The sequence below is a fragment of the Chlorocebus sabaeus genome, chromosome 11 (genome assembly GCF_047675955.1).
Source record: "Chlorocebus sabaeus isolate Y175 chromosome 11, mChlSab1.0.hap1, whole genome shotgun sequence".
Taxonomy (NCBI): Eukaryota; Metazoa; Chordata; class Mammalia; order Primates; family Cercopithecidae; genus Chlorocebus; species Chlorocebus sabaeus.
The window spans coordinates 105,066,242-105,083,634 of record NC_132914.1 but is presented as its reverse complement, the minus strand read 5'-3'; the positions used below and the strand labels follow the sequence as shown (position 1 = coordinate 105,083,634).

General features: G+C 44.2%; 1 long non-coding RNA gene across 2 annotated transcripts in view; it reads right to left on the bottom strand.

The window, feature by feature from the left end:
- The window catches only part of LOC103239058 (uncharacterized), a 147,979-nt gene extending 133,505 nt beyond the window's left edge, over positions 1 to 14,474 (bottom strand). Inside the window, exon 1 of one of the 2 annotated variants that reach the window (XR_012094691.1) lies at positions 14,038 to 14,474. This is a non-coding gene — a long non-coding RNA (uncharacterized lncRNA). The remainder of the gene's footprint in view (positions 1 to 14,037) is intronic. The other variant, XR_499404.3, reaches the window with a different exon arrangement.
- Positions 14,475 to 17,393: the final 2,919 nt, after the last annotated feature.

Below are 17,393 nucleotides of genomic sequence, written 5' to 3'. Positions count from 1 at the left end.
AGAAGTCAGAGATGGAAGACATTGGGGAGGTCAAAGTAACAGAGACACTCTTGCTGACCTTGAAGAAGCAAACTTTCTTTTTTTTTTTTTTTTTTTTTTTGAGGCGGAATCTGGGTCTGTCACCCAGGCTGGAGTGCAGTGGCCGGATCTCTGCTCACCGCAAGCTCCGCCTCCCGGGTTTACGCCATTCTCCTGCCTCAGCCTCCCGAGTAGCTGGGACTACAGGCGCCCGCCACCTCGCCCGGCTAGTTTTTTGTACTTTTTAGTACAGACGGGGTTTCACCGTGTTAGCCAGGATGGTCTCGATCTCCTGACCTCGTGATCCGCCCGTCTCGGCCTCCCAAAGTGCTGGGATTACAGGCTTGAGCCACCGCGCCCGGCTAAGCAAACTTTCATACTATGAAGGCGACCACATGGCCGAGAACAGTGGGCAGCCACTAGGGATTGAGGACCTCAGTCCTACAACCTCAAGGAACTGAGTTCTGCTACCTACTAGTAAGCTTGGAAAAGGACCTCAAGCCCCATCTCTGGCCAATATGTTGATCTTAGCCTGATGAGATCCTTAGCATAGGACTCAGACTTCTGTCCCCGTTGAAATGGCAAGATGAATTTGTGTTGTTTTAAGCTAAGTACATGGTGATTTCTTACAAAACAATAGGAACTAACACAGCTTCTTAGGCAATTTGGATAAAGGCAGTTGTCCTTGGGCTACACTTTGAAAGAGACTGGAACTACTTTCTTCTAAGCCTGCACAAAAATGGAGGCCAATGAGATTACCCAGATCAAAACGAAACCAGACCACAAACAAATTATGAATGGGTCAGATTTGGGGTTTTGTTGTTGCTGTTATCATTGCCTTGGTGTGGTCTGGTTTGAGGTTTACTTGTTTGTGAAATGAAATGTTGATTGATGACTGGGTGTATTCAAAACAATGACATCCCCAATAAGGTTTAGACCAGTGCTTCTCAAACTGTCTATGGTAAAGGACCAGCTTTGGTTTTCTCCCAATATATTATGGCCTGATACATGGTTCTACTGTGCATGACTAGTACCAGCTGGCACCACAAGCAACTCGTCAGTGTTTTAAAAAGTCAGATGCAAACTTGTCTACACCCTGTTTAACAGGACACTTGGACTGTCTGCACTACTGAATTGCTATAAAAGTCCCCAAATGGCAGTTTCTGGTGTCTAACTGATCTTGTCCTGGACTGGTAACAAACATCTCATAGACCCACAGCTCAGAGACCACACTTTGAGTGACATTAGCTTAGAGTCAATCAGAGTCCTCACCCCTTGCAACTCCAGTCCTGGTTTGGGACCACAGATTACACTGAGATGCTGAACACTTCCAAATGATCCACATTGTGCTTCTTTCCGTGCTCAGATTTCTAAAAGTCCAACAGAGGCAGGAAGAGTCTTCTGAGTTTTGGAGATTTGCTCCAAGGTGGGAGTCCACAGAAGACTGAAGACTAGAGTGGATTTACCATGACGTTTATGAAGTATAAGTTTCAGGGCCCCTTACTTGAATGCACCTACTAAATAAATATATATGTCCATACCTAAGTTTTATTAATAATTTTGTGTTTTAAGAGGGTCATTTAAGTTGTTTATATGTCAGTTTGCCAAAACCCGATCTGCCCCTTTTGGGGACATAGGTCTAAGTTCACCAAGACATTAGGTCCATGAGATGAACCTGTAAGCATTCTTCCCTCTGCAGACAGAGATGTTTTATCTGCCTACCCAAGAAGGAAGTTTTAGATGTATAGCCTGAGAGCCCTGGAGTGGAATCTCAGTAATGCCATCTACTCACTGAACTTGATGAGCAGCTGCTACACTTCTGATAGCCTCGGTTTCTTTATCTACACAATGAGGACAAAAGCAGCATCCTTAAATATTTACTGAGATCACAGACTAATGGGCCCAGCGCAGAGCTGGATGTGTAAGAGAGTGAGTACGCAGTGACTCAGCACCCGGCCTCTGGAAGCAGAACACCCCAGGTTCAAATCCTGACTTTGCCATGATCTTGCAAGTTAGACAAGATCTCCAAGCCTTTGTCTCCTCAGATTTAAAATAGGGCTAATATTGTAACTCTATCCTTGGGTTACTTTGAAGATTGAGATGATGCATGAAAAAGATTAGATTTCTTGGGGCAGAGTGAGTGCTCATTAATGGCAACCATTATTACTTTGCAAACACAGGTGATGGGTTTGGTCCAAATCACTAGGGAAGATATCAGAGAGCCAAGGGATAAAGGATCCCATGACCCTGAAGCTGAGTTAGAACAAACAGGCCACTCAGGGCCCAAACCCACACCTCCAGCTCCTTAGTGCTGAAGGAGCCGCCCCCGACAAAGCCAGTTTGCCACAGACCACCAAGCCTGTCTCCCTTTGCAGAGACCTGGCAGCCACGTCAGACACTCACCAGTTCTCAGTTCGCTCCTGTATCATTCTCCCTAATATCTCCCTGGGGGGCTGATTGATGGCGACAGGCAACAATCTATAGCTATGTGACAGAATGTTTACTACCAGCCCTCTAGGAAATAATTACTTCGAGGTAATTTTGAACCTCCAGACTATGATGCATTGTCTCATATATTAAACTGCAGCAAGCAGTGTATAAAAGTATTACAAGGAGACCTTGTATTTCACAGCTTACTGGGAAAGGAGCATGCAGTGGCAAATTGGTTTCAGGGGAAGGCAAGCACAGAGGTTTCAAATTTTTTGTATTCATTCTTAATGGAAGGAACCAAGAACTAAGTTAAAGCCTACACAGCCAAGGGCAATGCCCACATTATACCCATGGACTGCTCCAAGGAGACACTATGGTCAGTGCCACAGAGGCCCTACACACTGTAACTCAAATTACTAAGGCTTTAGGACTGTGCCACAGCTACCTCTAGAAGCTGAATACATTTCTCTGTGCTTCTCCCACAATCATCACCAAAAAAATGGGTTCCTCGGGTCACCTCCTTCTTCACAAATCTCTCTTCCAAGTGAAAGTTTCCTGAAGGTTAGATATAGAGACCAATGGAACAAAATATAGAGTCCAGAAGCAGACTCACACATACATAATCATCTGATTTATAACAAAAGTATCACCGCAAGCAGAAGAGAGAGGGTGTTATTTTCAAATACTGGTGCTAAGTTAATTGGACATTCATATGAGGAAAAGATTCATCCTGAACCCTACCTCACAGCATACACAAAGATCAATGCCAAATGGATCATGCATAAATATGACAGGTAAAACAATAAAGCTTTTAGGTGAAAACATGCGAGAATATCCTCATGACTTTGACGTTGGCAAATGTTTCTTAAATAGATCACAAAAGTTCTAACTAAGGGGAAATATCACATTGAACTGCAACTACAACTCTTAATATTTATCAAAAGCTATAATCTACTAGCGATGAAAAGACAACAAGTAGAATGAAGATGAATGTTTTGCAAAATCAAAAAGGACTTTTATCTAAAGTATAAAAATAACTCCTACAAATTAATAAGAAAGAGCCAAACAACCCAAGAGAAAAAATGGGCAAAAGACATAAATAGGAAGTTCATAAAAGTCAGTATCCAACTGGCCAATAAATACATGAGAAGGTCTTTGGATATCAGGGAAATGCAAATTAAAACCACAATGCAATACCTATCACTACCATAATAGGCTAAAGTTAAAAAGACAGTTAACAGCGAGTGGTGGAGCAATTGGAATTCTCATATATTATTGGTGGCAGTATAAATTGCTATAAACACTTATAAAATGGTTTCACAGTATCTGCTAAAGTCATCACATACATAACCTATGACTCAACAATTCTATTCATATATATTATATGCCCCAAAGAAATGCTTATGTGTTCACCAATAAACATGTATAACAACATTCATACCAGCCCTACTTGTATTAGCTGAAAACTAGAAATAACCCAAATGTCCATTAACAGTTGAATAGAAGAATAAACAAGTATATTCACACAGTGGAATATGTACTACACTGCAATGAGGATGAATAAACCACATGCAACAATATGGATAAATCTTAGAGTGTTGAGTGAGGCCCAGTGTGGTGGCTCAGACTTACAATCCCAGCAGTTGGGAGGCTGAGAAAGGAGGATCACTTGAGCCCAGGAGTTTGAAACTAGCCTGGGCAACATGGCAAAACACTGTCTCTACAGAAAATACAAAAATTAGCTGGGCATGGTGGCACATGCCTGTAGTCCAAGCTATTCAGGAGGCTGAGGTGTGAGGATCACTTGAGCCCAGGAGCTCAAGGCTGCAGTGAGCCAAGATTGCGCCATTGTACTCCAGCCTGGGCAACAGAATGAGACCTCGTCTCAAAAACAAACAAACAAACAAAAATTCCAACAACAACAAAAACGGTTATTGAAAAAGCCAGATGCAAAATGATACATACTAACACATGCTGTTTAATCCCATCTATATAAAGTTCGAAAATTGGTACTTACACACCATGGAATACTATGCAGCCATAAAAAGGAATGAGATCATGTCCTTTGCAGGAACATGTAAGAAGCTGGAAGCCATCATCCTCAGCAAGCTAACACAGGAACAGAAAACCAAATACTGTATGTTCTCACTCATAAGTGGGAGCTGGACAACGAGAACACATGGACACAGAGAGGGGACAACACACACTGGGGCCTGTTGGTGGGTGGGGAGTGAGGGGAGGGAACTTAGAGGATGGGTCATTAGGTGTAGCAAACCAATATGGCACACGTATGCCTATGTAACAAACCTGCACATTCTACACATGTATCCCATTTTGTTTTTGTTTTAGAAAAAAATGGAAAAAAAAAATTAGCAAAATTAGCCTATGCTTCAAAAGTCGAGATAGTAGATATTTACATGGAATAAGGACTGGAAAGGGGCTCAACGAGGTCTTCTGGGAAGCTGGTAGTGTTCTCTTTTTTTGTTTTAGACACTGGTTACCAATATATAATCACTTTATAAATATTTAACAAGCAATATATTAATGCTTTGTGTGATTTTCTGCATATCTGTTATTCTTTAATAAGACTTTTTAAAAAAAAATTCAGGTCATCTGAATTGGGTCGTAGGGTTGGGTCACAAGACTGAAAAAGAGATGGCAAAGTGAGTTTCTGGCTTTTTTCCTTGGACTCTTAACAAGGGGAAATACCTACAGATAGGGAGAACATTATAATGTTGCTGGCTGGTCAAAAAGCATAAGAAATGTGAACTGGAGCAGATGGAAGGAGGAGGGTAGAAAAGCTTTCATTGTTAAGCGTCATCCCTATACTAAGTGCACATATCTCTTCATTCAAGCCACATCTCCACCCATGAGGCAAATACCGTCCCATTCCACGTCACTGCTAAGAAAACTGAAGCACAGGAAGATCCCAGAACTCACACCCAGGTCTCAGCGGCTCCAAACCCATGTTTCCAGCCTCTGTACATAGCCCATAACATGCAGTAGCTGCTTGCTGTATGAGAGAAGTGGCCAGGGTTCTATGTCTCTGTGACCTCCCAGCAGAAATGCAAGGACCGCAGCAGGCAAGAGAAGACTCCACTTCCCAGCAGGCTTGGACGCACTGCCCTCATGCTCAACATGGACTCTGCCTTTAATTGGTGTGACCCACTCCACAACAAGGAAAATGTTTACAATCATAACAAGGCAAACAGATAATTAAGAGAGCAATACCTTCAGGGGATTTTAATTTAGGGCAGGCACCGACTGGGATAAAGAAGACATTCAAACCATTGGAATTGTGTAGTTTTCACACTCAACTGACTACGATGTGGAATTTAGTAAAGATGACTTCCACTTTCTAATTATGACTTCCAGATGCCTATAAATAAGGCCTTTGCGGTCTCTGAAGGCTTTGGAGTTTGTACTTGAAGTGCTAATAACTTAGAAAAGGGAGGATATTTAAGGCAACGAAAGGGGGTGATGAAGCGTTAAGCTGCCCTGGTTCAAATCTCGGCTTTGCCACTTACTAAACTGTGATGAATTACTCAACCTCTCTGAGCCTCAGTTCCTCATCTATAAGATAAGTACAGTATGTGCAGTGAATAGAGTTTTCAAGATTATTAAATTAGAATATGTACATATATATGCATATGCATACACACTCATTACATATATACTCAAATATATACACATCTCATTTGGCACAGTCCTGGGCATATAACAAGTGCTCAGTTATTATTAGTTATGAGTATTCTGCTTACAGCTCACTGTACTGATTTTGGCTTTGGGAAACTGATCTAGATGTTGTAAAGACTTTAACTTCAGAGAAATTATCTAAGTTATCCAAGGTCACACAGCTAGAAGGTTTGGTACTTGGCCAAGGTGAGGTTGGGTCCCAGCTATATCTGACTTTTGAGTCTCTCCTTTTTCACTGCACTCTATTCCAGATTTGTCTGAATTCAGATCTCCCAGAACCAGGCCCAGCTGCTCAGATCAGAGTAATTTGCGTCGAGGGCCAGCCAGGCACAGAGCAAGAGCTCCTGCTATGACAAAGCAGATCACTTTCGTATCGTTGGCGCTCTGGTCCCATGGGGCTTTCCACTCTGGCTGCTGTTTTTGGCCGAGGATGAGATGAATTGTGGATTTCATAGCATCTGGAGGAACCACTAAGGGTTGAGGCATAGGAAGAGGTAGGAGGAGGTCAGAAACATCAGGCCTTCTAACAACAGCTGAAGCAACTCCCCTTGGTGCAATTGTTCCCTTCTCACACTCCCAGTGAGTGATGAGGCACCCAGAAAACACAGGGTCAAGGTGTTCTAATGCTGGATTCCAAGCTGAATAAGCTTGGTCTCCTCTAATGCCAAATTTCAGCTACTTGAGATACATTCCTTCTCATGCCAGCCCTGGCTTCTCTGAATGATTTGATTCTAGCCATGTGGCTTGGGACTGAGACATGGATGCAAGTTCATGTATACCCATAAGGAAGTCAAACAAACATGAGCCTTTATTCTAATCCCCCTCAAGCTGACCTTGAGCACATGTCTAAACTTCTCTGAGCCTCAGTTTCTCCCTGTAAAAGGAAATAATACTGGTACCTACTCCATAGGATGTTGTAAGGATAAATGTAATAATACAGGAAAAACACATAAAACATGCAGTAAGCACTTAATAAATGACAGCTAATATTTTTTTCCAGCACCATCCCCGAAGGCAATTGAAATGTGTCCAACACCCAAGTGAAACCAGGTACAGGTGGGATGAGAGTGGTACAGTAGCCTTCAAGTCCATTCATGTCATCCTGCCTGGATAAAACGTTTCCTGGCTTTCTATCACACGTACTGTAGTCACCAGGCCCTGCACATCTGGTCCTGCATATTTCTCTGATGTCATCCCTGGACACTCTCTCCTATAGCCACTCTGCTCCAGCCACACTGGCCTCCATGGTCTTTCCCACCTCAAGGCTGGGAACATGCTTTCCCTACCTGGAACCCTCTTCCTACTGTGTTGCTCTGCTAACTCCTACCTGTTCTTCATTTAAATGAATGTTCCCTAATTTGAGGATCAGAGAGATTCTTATCCTCAAATTCATTCCTTTGTGGGTTATCATGGCTTGTGATCATTTGTTGCCTTGTTTGTTGTCTTCCCCTATAGACTGTTGACCCTTCGGGGCAGGCCATGCCTGTGATGCTTATCATTATACCGTCAAAGCCTAGCACAGTGCCTGCAACCTGGTAGAGAACTCAGTAAGTGTGAGGATGGATGGATAAATGGATGGATGGGTGGATGGAAGGAGAATGATAGAAGAGAGCTAGCTCTTGGCAGTCAAGGAAAAATCACATTTTGGACACACACAGTGAGGTGTTCAATGAATTTAAAAATAGATGGATGCATGGATGGATGGATGGATGGATGGCTGGATGGATGGATCAACCAGAACACAATGTAACATAATAGTTAAATGCACAGGCTTTGGAGGTGACTGTTTTCAGTTTAAACTCCATCTCTGCCATTTACTAGCTGTGTGACTACAGACAAATCACTTAACCTCTCTGGGCCTCAGATTCTTTGAAGTTGGTGAAGGTTTTCATTGTAGGACCCGTGGGCAGACAACACCTCTCCCATGACTCATTCATTCACATTTGTTCAAGGCAGAAACTGTCCAAGCCTCAGTGTCTGCATCTGTGAAATGGGAATCATACCACCTACCTCTCAGAATTGCTGTGAGTGCTAGATGAGATTCTGCAGGTTTGGCCTTGCTTTGTGAATGATGAATTGTGTAATGAACATAGGGTGTTTTCTGTAGTCATGCAGCAAGGCCGTCCCAGCAATGCCCTTGGCAGAGCACGGAGTCATTCAGAATTTTCTCCTCTAAATCTTAATTCTTGGTCACACTGTGCCTCTTCTTATTCCCTCCTCTGCCACCGTCTGACACCACTGCCTCCTCCACCCAGTCAAGACAATCACAGAGTGATTAGTCAGAAGAAGAAGAAGGAGGAGGAGGAGAAGAAGAAGAAAGAGAAGAAGAAGAAGTTGCTGTTGTTGTTGTTCTTGGGCCAGATAAACACTCCAAGAATTCACTCAAAACGTGGTCTTGTTCTTTGGCAAAACCCATTCTGACCTAGGCAACTGAAAACAAATACTGCTTCTTCCCCTGGTGTCAGAAAACCATACACTGTGTTTCGAGGCCTCTTGGGGAGTGTTGAAATATTCTTTTTCTCCGGGAAATGAAATTCAGCCTCATACACTGCAGTTGGTCCCAGAGCTTCCAAAACATTGGTGAACCTCCATCTTGACAGCATGGTGTCAACATCATAGGTCACAGCCTGACCCGAGATATTCATTTTCTCTTTATTCACCTAGAATTTTTACGTTTATAAACAGAGACCCTGATTGGCCCAGTATGATACCATTCAGTCTGGTACGGTCCGCTTGGGCAAAGCTTCTGGCCAAGTCACCCTGTAGACCATGGCTCCCTGAGGAGCTCTCCATGGTGCCTTTGTCTGACCCTATCAGCTGTCGCAGGGGCCTCAGATCAGGCTGCCCTCCCTGCACTAGGGCCCTTCCATGGCACCTCGTGTGGAGTGCTATGGCATGCCCATTACCTGAGGCGTCCTGGGCTCCTCCCATAGCCTATCTATTGTCCACATTCCTCCAGGCTCAAGATTCCAGGGCAATTTGGGGCCCTCGACTTATTCCAGGGACACTGTTGTCTGGCAAGATCTAATGAGGCTCCTCCCTTTGGTTGCAAAAGCTTCGGGCTCCTGGCAGGCAAGAGTGCCAATTTCGGGCCTGCATTTCCGCAGCCTCATGTGCCAAATGAAGCTTTAACAGATGCAGAATGACCAGTTCTATCCCTGGAGGGCTTGAGGGAAGCCACTCTTGCCATTCCTCACATCTTTAACATGCCCCAAAATATGGTGACACTCAGAAAACAAGAGCGTTAGGTCAGGGAGCATAGAGATTATTAAGCCACCCTCTTCACCACACTACAGACAGGAAAACTGAGGTCAGAGAGAGGAAGTCGTTGACCCATGATTACCCACCCAGGAAGTGGCAAGTTAAAAACTTTCCAATTCCAAGCGCAGTTTCTTCCTCTGAGTCATGTTACCAGGTCTCTCAAGAGTTTGACTGACTGCTGTTTCTCTGGCCAGTTTACCCCACCTGTCTTCTCCGCCACAGCCACCCTGATGGGTCTCACCTTCAGCCTCCTGCCCATTTTCCACTGGTTGTCTTCACCCACCCTCCACCCTCATATTCAACAATCCTTCTGCTGTTCTTTCATACTGCTCACTTAAAAATATTTATATACTGAGAACTAAGCAATGGGAAATTTTATTCTCTGAGTTGAACCAGCCAAGCACTCCCAGCTCTGTGGATGACACAAGATGTGCTCTGCACATCTCGCCAGCTCTGCCCATTTCACTTTCTCTGTGCCTTGCTCCAGAGGTATCAACTCAGTCCAGAAGTGCAGTAGCTTATCATCTGAGACTTGGAGAGTCTGCTCAGAAATGATGCTGTCCTCACTCCCTTAATGGGCCCTTTCCTCCCCCGAGACTGTAGGTGAACAGCTGCTGTCTGAAGAAGATAAAAGAACAGGGGACAGCCAGAAAGCTACTGTATCCCTCACGCACTGAGTTTCACTGGCTTTAGAGAGGCAGGATAGCATTTTGGTTCAGTTTACTGGCTTTGGGTTTAAAGCCCATCTGTGTCGCATACTAGCTGTGTGACTTCAGGAAAGTCACTTAACATTTCTGATCCTCTGTTTCTTTATTGAAAAATAGGGTAATATAGTATCTACTTCCTGGGATTTTTGTGAAGATTAAATTAAGTAATATAAAGTATCTGGAAGAGTGCCTGGCATACGGCAATTGTTTTATAGGTGTTTAGTCGTACTCTATATGATAAGAAGGCAGTTCCTCAGTTGTGGGCAGAGCCCTGCAATGATCTGCATCTACTCAGGTGTGGGTAAGGACACATCTGAAAATATTCACAATCACCCCTTCCTTGATGCATAAAGGAATTCGGTGTGTGTGCATTTACCAGGCACCACCATGTGCTGGGAACTGTCCAAGCTGTGTTCACCTGTATTTCCTCATTTAATCCTTCAAACAGGGCTGGAATATGTTTCTTTATCTTCACTTTGCAGATGAGGAAACTGAGGCTGTGGGAGGTTAAATCAGCTGACCAAGATCATGTGTGTAGGAAGTGGCCTGAAATTTGAACCTGTCTGATTGAACCCAGAGCTGCCACTGTCAACCAATACACTCTGCTGCCTAGTGTGAACCAAAGCGTCTGCCAACCTCAGAGGCAGCTGAAGAGAAGCAAGTCTTATGTCCCTTCCACATGCTGAGAGATGAGCCCCCAAAATACATGTCATTGCACCCCCAGAATCCCTGAGAAAACCTCTCTCAAACCAAAATATCCACTAGATCCTGATCAAACCTGCAGATTTCAAGCAGTAGCCAGCACCAAGTAATACTACAGCAAGAGATTTAAACAACTATCAAAGGCTGTGCTGGTTCATTTGTTCAGTGAATGGGTGGGTGAGCAACAGGAGCCATCTAGGGCTATCAGAGGCAGGACAGTGACAAAGCAGTAACCCCAAGGTCAGATTGTGAAGCCTGTTTTATAAATCAAGAGAATGAAGTTCCCAAGAAAGAGGTCACTTGACAAAGGACACGCAGCCGATGAGAGGGCAGCTAGACTTCACACCTAGTCTGTCTCCTTCAATATCCCACCCTTACCACTCCGCTAGGCCTTCCTTCTCCTTGCCATACCCTCCTTGCCCCTCAGCCCCTCTTTAGCCCTGCTTCTGAGTCCCCTGGCCCTTCTCCTCCAGCCTGCATCCCGACGCCATCCACAGGGACCGCCCAACCTCCTTCTGCTGACTGCTGCCCTCAGACAAGGAAACTCAAGGGCATTCTCAGGCAAGATTGCAGATGCCAGCAGGCCTGGGTGAGAATCCTGGCTCTGTTACCAGTTGAGTGGCCTCCGACAAGAGACTTAGCCTCTCCGTACCTTCATTTCCTGGGGACAATAATAATATCTACTTCATGGGGTTGTTCTGAGGGTAAATTATTAATACATGTCAAGCACTGAGAATAGTGCCTGGCATGCACTAAGTGCTATATGTGATTTTGTCAATAATAATGATAAAAATAGTAATAATGATAGACCAGGAACAAGAGACTGAGAACGGTTATTCTCTTAACAAATGTTTGGATGCTCATGTTGTGCTGGACCTTGGCTGGGCTTTGAATACTTAGCAGGATGCGAAACAGACAAGGTCATTCTGGGGCCCTTGTTCTAGGAATGACACATCAATCCCCTATCAAATATCTCTCAACATCACTGCTGTTAACAGACTGCAAAGGTGTCCACTCTGATTCCACCACCCTCCCAGGCCATAGCTCCAGCTTCTAGACTTGGCCTGAACAGACAGACTGCGTGTTCAAGCTGCATGATGCATACCTGGGTGTTTAGCATTGCAAGTCTGCCCACTTTTGTGTATATACAGATATTTCTATAATAAAAAGTTAAAATAATTGAGGCAAACTACATCACGATGATTGTTTAAAATGCTTAATAAGACCACTGCTGACCAGGTATGGTGGCTCATGCCTGTAATCCCAGCACTTTGGGAGGCCAAGGCAGGCGGATCACGAGATCAGGAGATCGAGACCATCCTGGCTAACATGGCAAACCCCATCTCTACTAAAAAAAAATACAAAAAATTAGCTGGGCGTGGTGGCGGGTGCCTGTAGTCCCAGCTACTCAGGAGGGTGAGGCAGCAGAATGGCATGAACCCAGGAGGCGGAGCTTGCACTGAGCCAAGATGCGCCACTGCACTCCAGCCTGAGTGACAAAGTAAGACTCCGTCTCAAAAAAACAAAACAAAACAAAACAAAAAAACTCATTGCCTCTAAGAAACAAGAGACTATATCTAGTTCTATTTTGTCCTTTTAAAGTTATATTTCTTTTTTTTTTTTTTTTTTTGAGACGGAGTCTTGCTCTGTCACCCAGGCTGGAGTGCTGTGGCCGGATCTCAGCTCACTGCAAGCTCCGCCTCCCGGGTTCCCACCATTCTCCTGCCTCAGCCTCCTGAGTAGCTGGGACTACAGGCGCCTGCCACCTCGCCTGGCTAGTTTTTTGTATTTTTTTAGTAGAGACGGGGTTTCACCGTGTTAGCCAGGATGGTCTCGATCTCCTGACCTCGTGATCCGCCCGTCTCGGCCTCCCAAAGTGCTGGGATTACAGGCTTGAGCCACCGCGCCCGGCCTAAAGTTATATTTCTTTGCATGTTACTGTCTTAGTTTTCAAGTTCAGTGGAGACTGAGGCAAGGATTTGGATACATGGGGCTTATCGAGGGCATGTACTCAGGAAAACCCTATGAGAGAATAAGGGAACAGGATGGAGTTGAGGAAGAAAGCTAAGCAAAGGTGTAGACTCCTCAGCTGGGATCTAACCCAGAGCAAAAAGCATTCAGGGAAGAAATTCGAAGGCAACAGAGGGGGATGAAATGGGTTCTCACAAAGTTCAGTGTGAACATGAAAAGTACTGTAAAAATAGAAGTAAACAGAGTCAAACTGACATGATTAAAATACAAGAGACACAGAAAAAATTTGAGAAAAACAAAAGAAACTGAAGTGAAAAAGAATAAAAGAAAAATAACAGATATGGAAGAGAAACAATAAAATCCAACATACACAGTATTACTATTCCAAAAAAGATAAATAAAGTAATGGTATAAAACAAATATTTACACCAATAGTTTGAAGATCTTTTCTCAAATAAAGAACATATGAAACTAACAAATCGGTCCCGTCTGTCCTTCATACCTGTGGACATAGCAGGAGTGTTACTGCTCACGGCTCACAGACGTCCTCCTATCCAATGAAATTCCTTTGGCCAAGGAGAATGGCCTCACTTGGAAATTGATGCCCCTCACCACCCTAAGGTCAGGTGGCTGACATAGGTATGCAAAAAGTCAACTCTGACTCCTTGTAGTGTAATTTACCCTCCAGAACTCCCCCTGGTTTCAGGCTGAAGCTAGAACTCCAGCTGAGGCCACACCCTTGCTTACCTATTTTCCTCTATCCCTTTTTTTTTTTTTGAGACAGGGTCTCGTTCTGTGGCCTAGGCTGGAGTGCAGTGGCACTGTAATGATCTTGACTCACTGCAACCTCTGCTTTCCCAGCTCAAGTGATCCTCCCACCTCAGCCTCCGGAGTAGCTGGGACTACAAGCATGCGCCACCACGCCTGGCTAATTTTTGTATTTCTTTGCAGAGATAGGGTCTCACTATGTTGCCCAGGCTCATCTCAAACTTTTGAGCTCAAGTGATCCACGCCCCTTGGCCTCCCAAAGTGCTGGGATTACAGGCATGAGATTCCATCCTACTTCTCTTATTCTCTCATAGGTTTCTCCTGAGCTCACTCTCGCAGTAAGCCCCATGCATCCAAATCACTGCCTCAGACTCTACTGAACATAAACTAAGCACAGAAATACAATGAAATATATAAAACATGTACAGAAATATAATTTTTAAAGGATAAAGTAGAAAATAAACAGAAAAAGGAATTCCAGTACCTTCTTCTCATACTCAAGGGGATCATTCTTCATTGCCCCCAGTTGGTGAGTCCCTTATTTTGGAGGCCACTGCTCTAGGTAAACAGAACCATGCAGAGTTTGAAGCAGGAAGGAGGCTGGTCTGATCTGTCTGTGGTTGAAAAAGATGGTTCTGGTTGCCCAGTAGGGAATGGAATGAGACGAGGGGATGGGGGCCCAGGCTAGAAGCAGGCAGACAAGTGAGAAGGGATGCAAGCCAGAGTTGGTGGCAGCCTAAACTAAGTTGGGGGTGGACAGGGATGAAGAGATATGGCTGAAGAGGAAAGATTTAGGAGGAGAGATCCCCAGCACATGGCAGTTGAGTGGCTATCAACAAAGAGGGAGAGAGAAGACCAGGGGAGGAAAGATCCCTGGTATCTTGTATGAGCAGTGGGTTGACTGTGCTAAGTTCACAGAGATAGGAACTTTGAGCAGGAGCAGGTGGGTGGAGGAAGAAGATGAGTTTCACTTTGGACACCCATCTGTCTCCACCACCAAGCCAAGTTATCTTTCCTTGCAGAGAACTAGAAAAGCACCATATGCACTCGACATAGTGGGGGTAAATACTCAGACACAAACTACAAATCACCTTCAAGAAAGCTTTAAGACAGTATTCAGTTTATTTTGTTACCCATTTGTTGAGCACTTGCTGTGTACAAAACTCTTTGCAAGGCCTGAGACAAACACAAGGACGAATACACCATGAAGTCTGCCCTCTGGAAGCCTACAGTCCTGTGGAAAAGACAAATATATTCTGAAAGGCTTCGTTAGACCTCACAAAGAATTCTGTTGACTTTGGAGCCAAAATTAATAGGACTACACCCCTGGCTCTTCAATTTAATTGTTGGCTTACCTCCAGTATACTGCTTAATCCCTTTGATCCTCAGTTTCCCTATCTGTAAAATAAGGATGAAAATAGTAGTTTCTATTCCATGAGACTGTTGTAAAGATTAAACAATAGTAATAACAAGTAGAGTTTATTGAGTCTCAAAAGCTCCAGAACCTGAAATATAGTAGGTGCTCAATAAATGTTTGTTGAGTGGATTAATTGAACACTTACTAAGTGCTAGATGCTGGGAAGGTTGGTACTTAATAAATGGCATTGTTCTTGTTTTCATTATTCTTGTTGTTTTTACTGTTAAATCTTCCCAGCAACTCTGTAAGCTGGATGTCATTGCTATCTCTGTTTTCAGGTGAGAAAATTGAGCCTTGGGGACTTTAAGTTCACTATTCAAGGTCACACTGTTAGTACATTTACAGAGTAGGATCCAAACCCAGGCAGTCTAAGTCCCTAAGTCTAAGGCCTGAACTGTTAGGTCATTTTATGTATGTAAACCGCAGAGCCTAGTTCAGAGCCTACCATCTGTGCACCTTCAATTTCAGAAGCTCCCAGAGTCAAGCTTGGGCGTCTGGACTCTTTCCTTTAGGTGACAGGAAGCCCCTGGAAGGTTGTGATCAGAGGCCTGACCTGAGCAGATGTAGATTTTAGGGAGATAATTTTGGCTCCCCTGCAGGGCTAGGACTGGGGTGAAGCTAGTGAGGCACTGGCCTCAGGCACGAAATTGAAAGGGAAGCCAAAAAAAGAAAGAAAAAGAAAACTACGTCATCAAAATAAATGAAGACCGGATCAGAATTGCTGATTTTTCCTTTTGCCTTAGGCTCCAATATGGTTCATCAGAGCACTATTACTACTCCTGTCCTTATTTAGAATTTTGATGCTTTGCTCCCCATAGATTTTTTGCAGTAATTTAAAACATTATCGCATTAAAATATAATTTTTCACAATTATTGAGGTTTGGGGTGCCCCTTCACATTGTGCTTGAAGCAAGGGCCTCACTTGCCACCCCTCTCCCCGCCCAGTCCAGGTCCTTCTCCCATAACTTTTTTTTTTTTTTTTTTTTTTTTTTGAGACAGAGTCTGGCTCTGCCGCCCAGGCTGGAGTGCTGCCGCGCAATCTTGGCTCACTGCAACCTCCGCCTCCTGGGTTCAAGCGATTATACTGTCTCAGCCTCCCAAGTAGCTGGAACTACAGGCGCACACTGCCACACCCAGCTAATGCTTTGTATTTTAGGAGAGACGGGATTTCACCATGTTGCCCAGGCTGCTCTTGAAGTCCTGAGCTCAGGCAATCCGCCCACCTCGACCTCCCAAAATGCTAGGATTACAGGCGTGAGCCACCGAGCCCGGCCTCCCATGACTTTTTCATTCACATTTGCTCAAGGCAGAAACTGTCCAAGCCTCAGTGTCTACACCTGTGAAATGGGAATCATACCACCTACCTCTCAGAATTGCTGTGAGTGCTAGATGAGATTCTGCAGGTATAGCCTTGCTTTGTGAATGATGAATTGTGTAAGGAACATAGGATGTTTTCTGTAGTCATGCAGCAAGGTCGTCCCAGCAATGCCCTTGGCAGAGCAGGGAGTCATTCAGAATTTTCCCCTCTAAACTTTAATCCTTGGTCACACTGTGCCTCTTCCTGTTCCCTCCTCTACCACTTTCTGACCCCACTGCCTCCTCCACCCAGTAAAGACAATCACAGAGTGCTTATTCCTTTAAAAATAAAATAGTTACTGGGTCAGAAAAATCCTCTAAGAATTCACAACAAAACGTGGTCTTGTTCCTTGGCAAAATCCATTCTGAACTAGGCAGTTGAAAACAAACACTGCTTCTTTCCCTGGTGTCGAAAAACCATGCATTGTGCTTCGAGGCCTCCCGGAGAGTGTTGAAATATTCTTTTTCTTAGGGGAAATGAAATTCGGCCTCATACACTGCAGTTGGAACTGTTTCCAACCTCACAATCAGGACATTTGCTATTCTGATTGTATAAGCCTGAGTCAGGTACACATGCTGGGACTTCTGAATATATTCGCAAGGAAATCAGCATAATACACAGTTAATATTCAGAATGTGATTAATCCAAAAGCCCCATTCCATATTCCAATTACATCCACTGCTCCCCTACGTGGGCTGAGTTTTGCTTAAATGCATATGGAGTCAATTGGAGCGCCAGATTTATGGAGGCTGCCGAAAGCCTGGCGCTCCAACGGTAATAAGTTATATTCCTATTATGTGGTAGGCAATAAAAAATCTGATATTTATTCTGCTGGATTTTGAGAAACTCTTGGAAAGAACCTAGGCTGCTGGAACACTGCGACATATTTCACAAACAAATGTCCCCTCTGCGATTTGACTGTTTAGAGGAGCTGAGGCCGTCGTAGAAACGCAGTGCCTGCGTTCTTGAGGAGGTCAACAAGCCTCCCCATCACTGCTAATAGCTTCTCACAAGGTAGATACCTGATTCTGTCCTCCTGGAAAAAGCGCAGGCTGTGTGAGCTTAG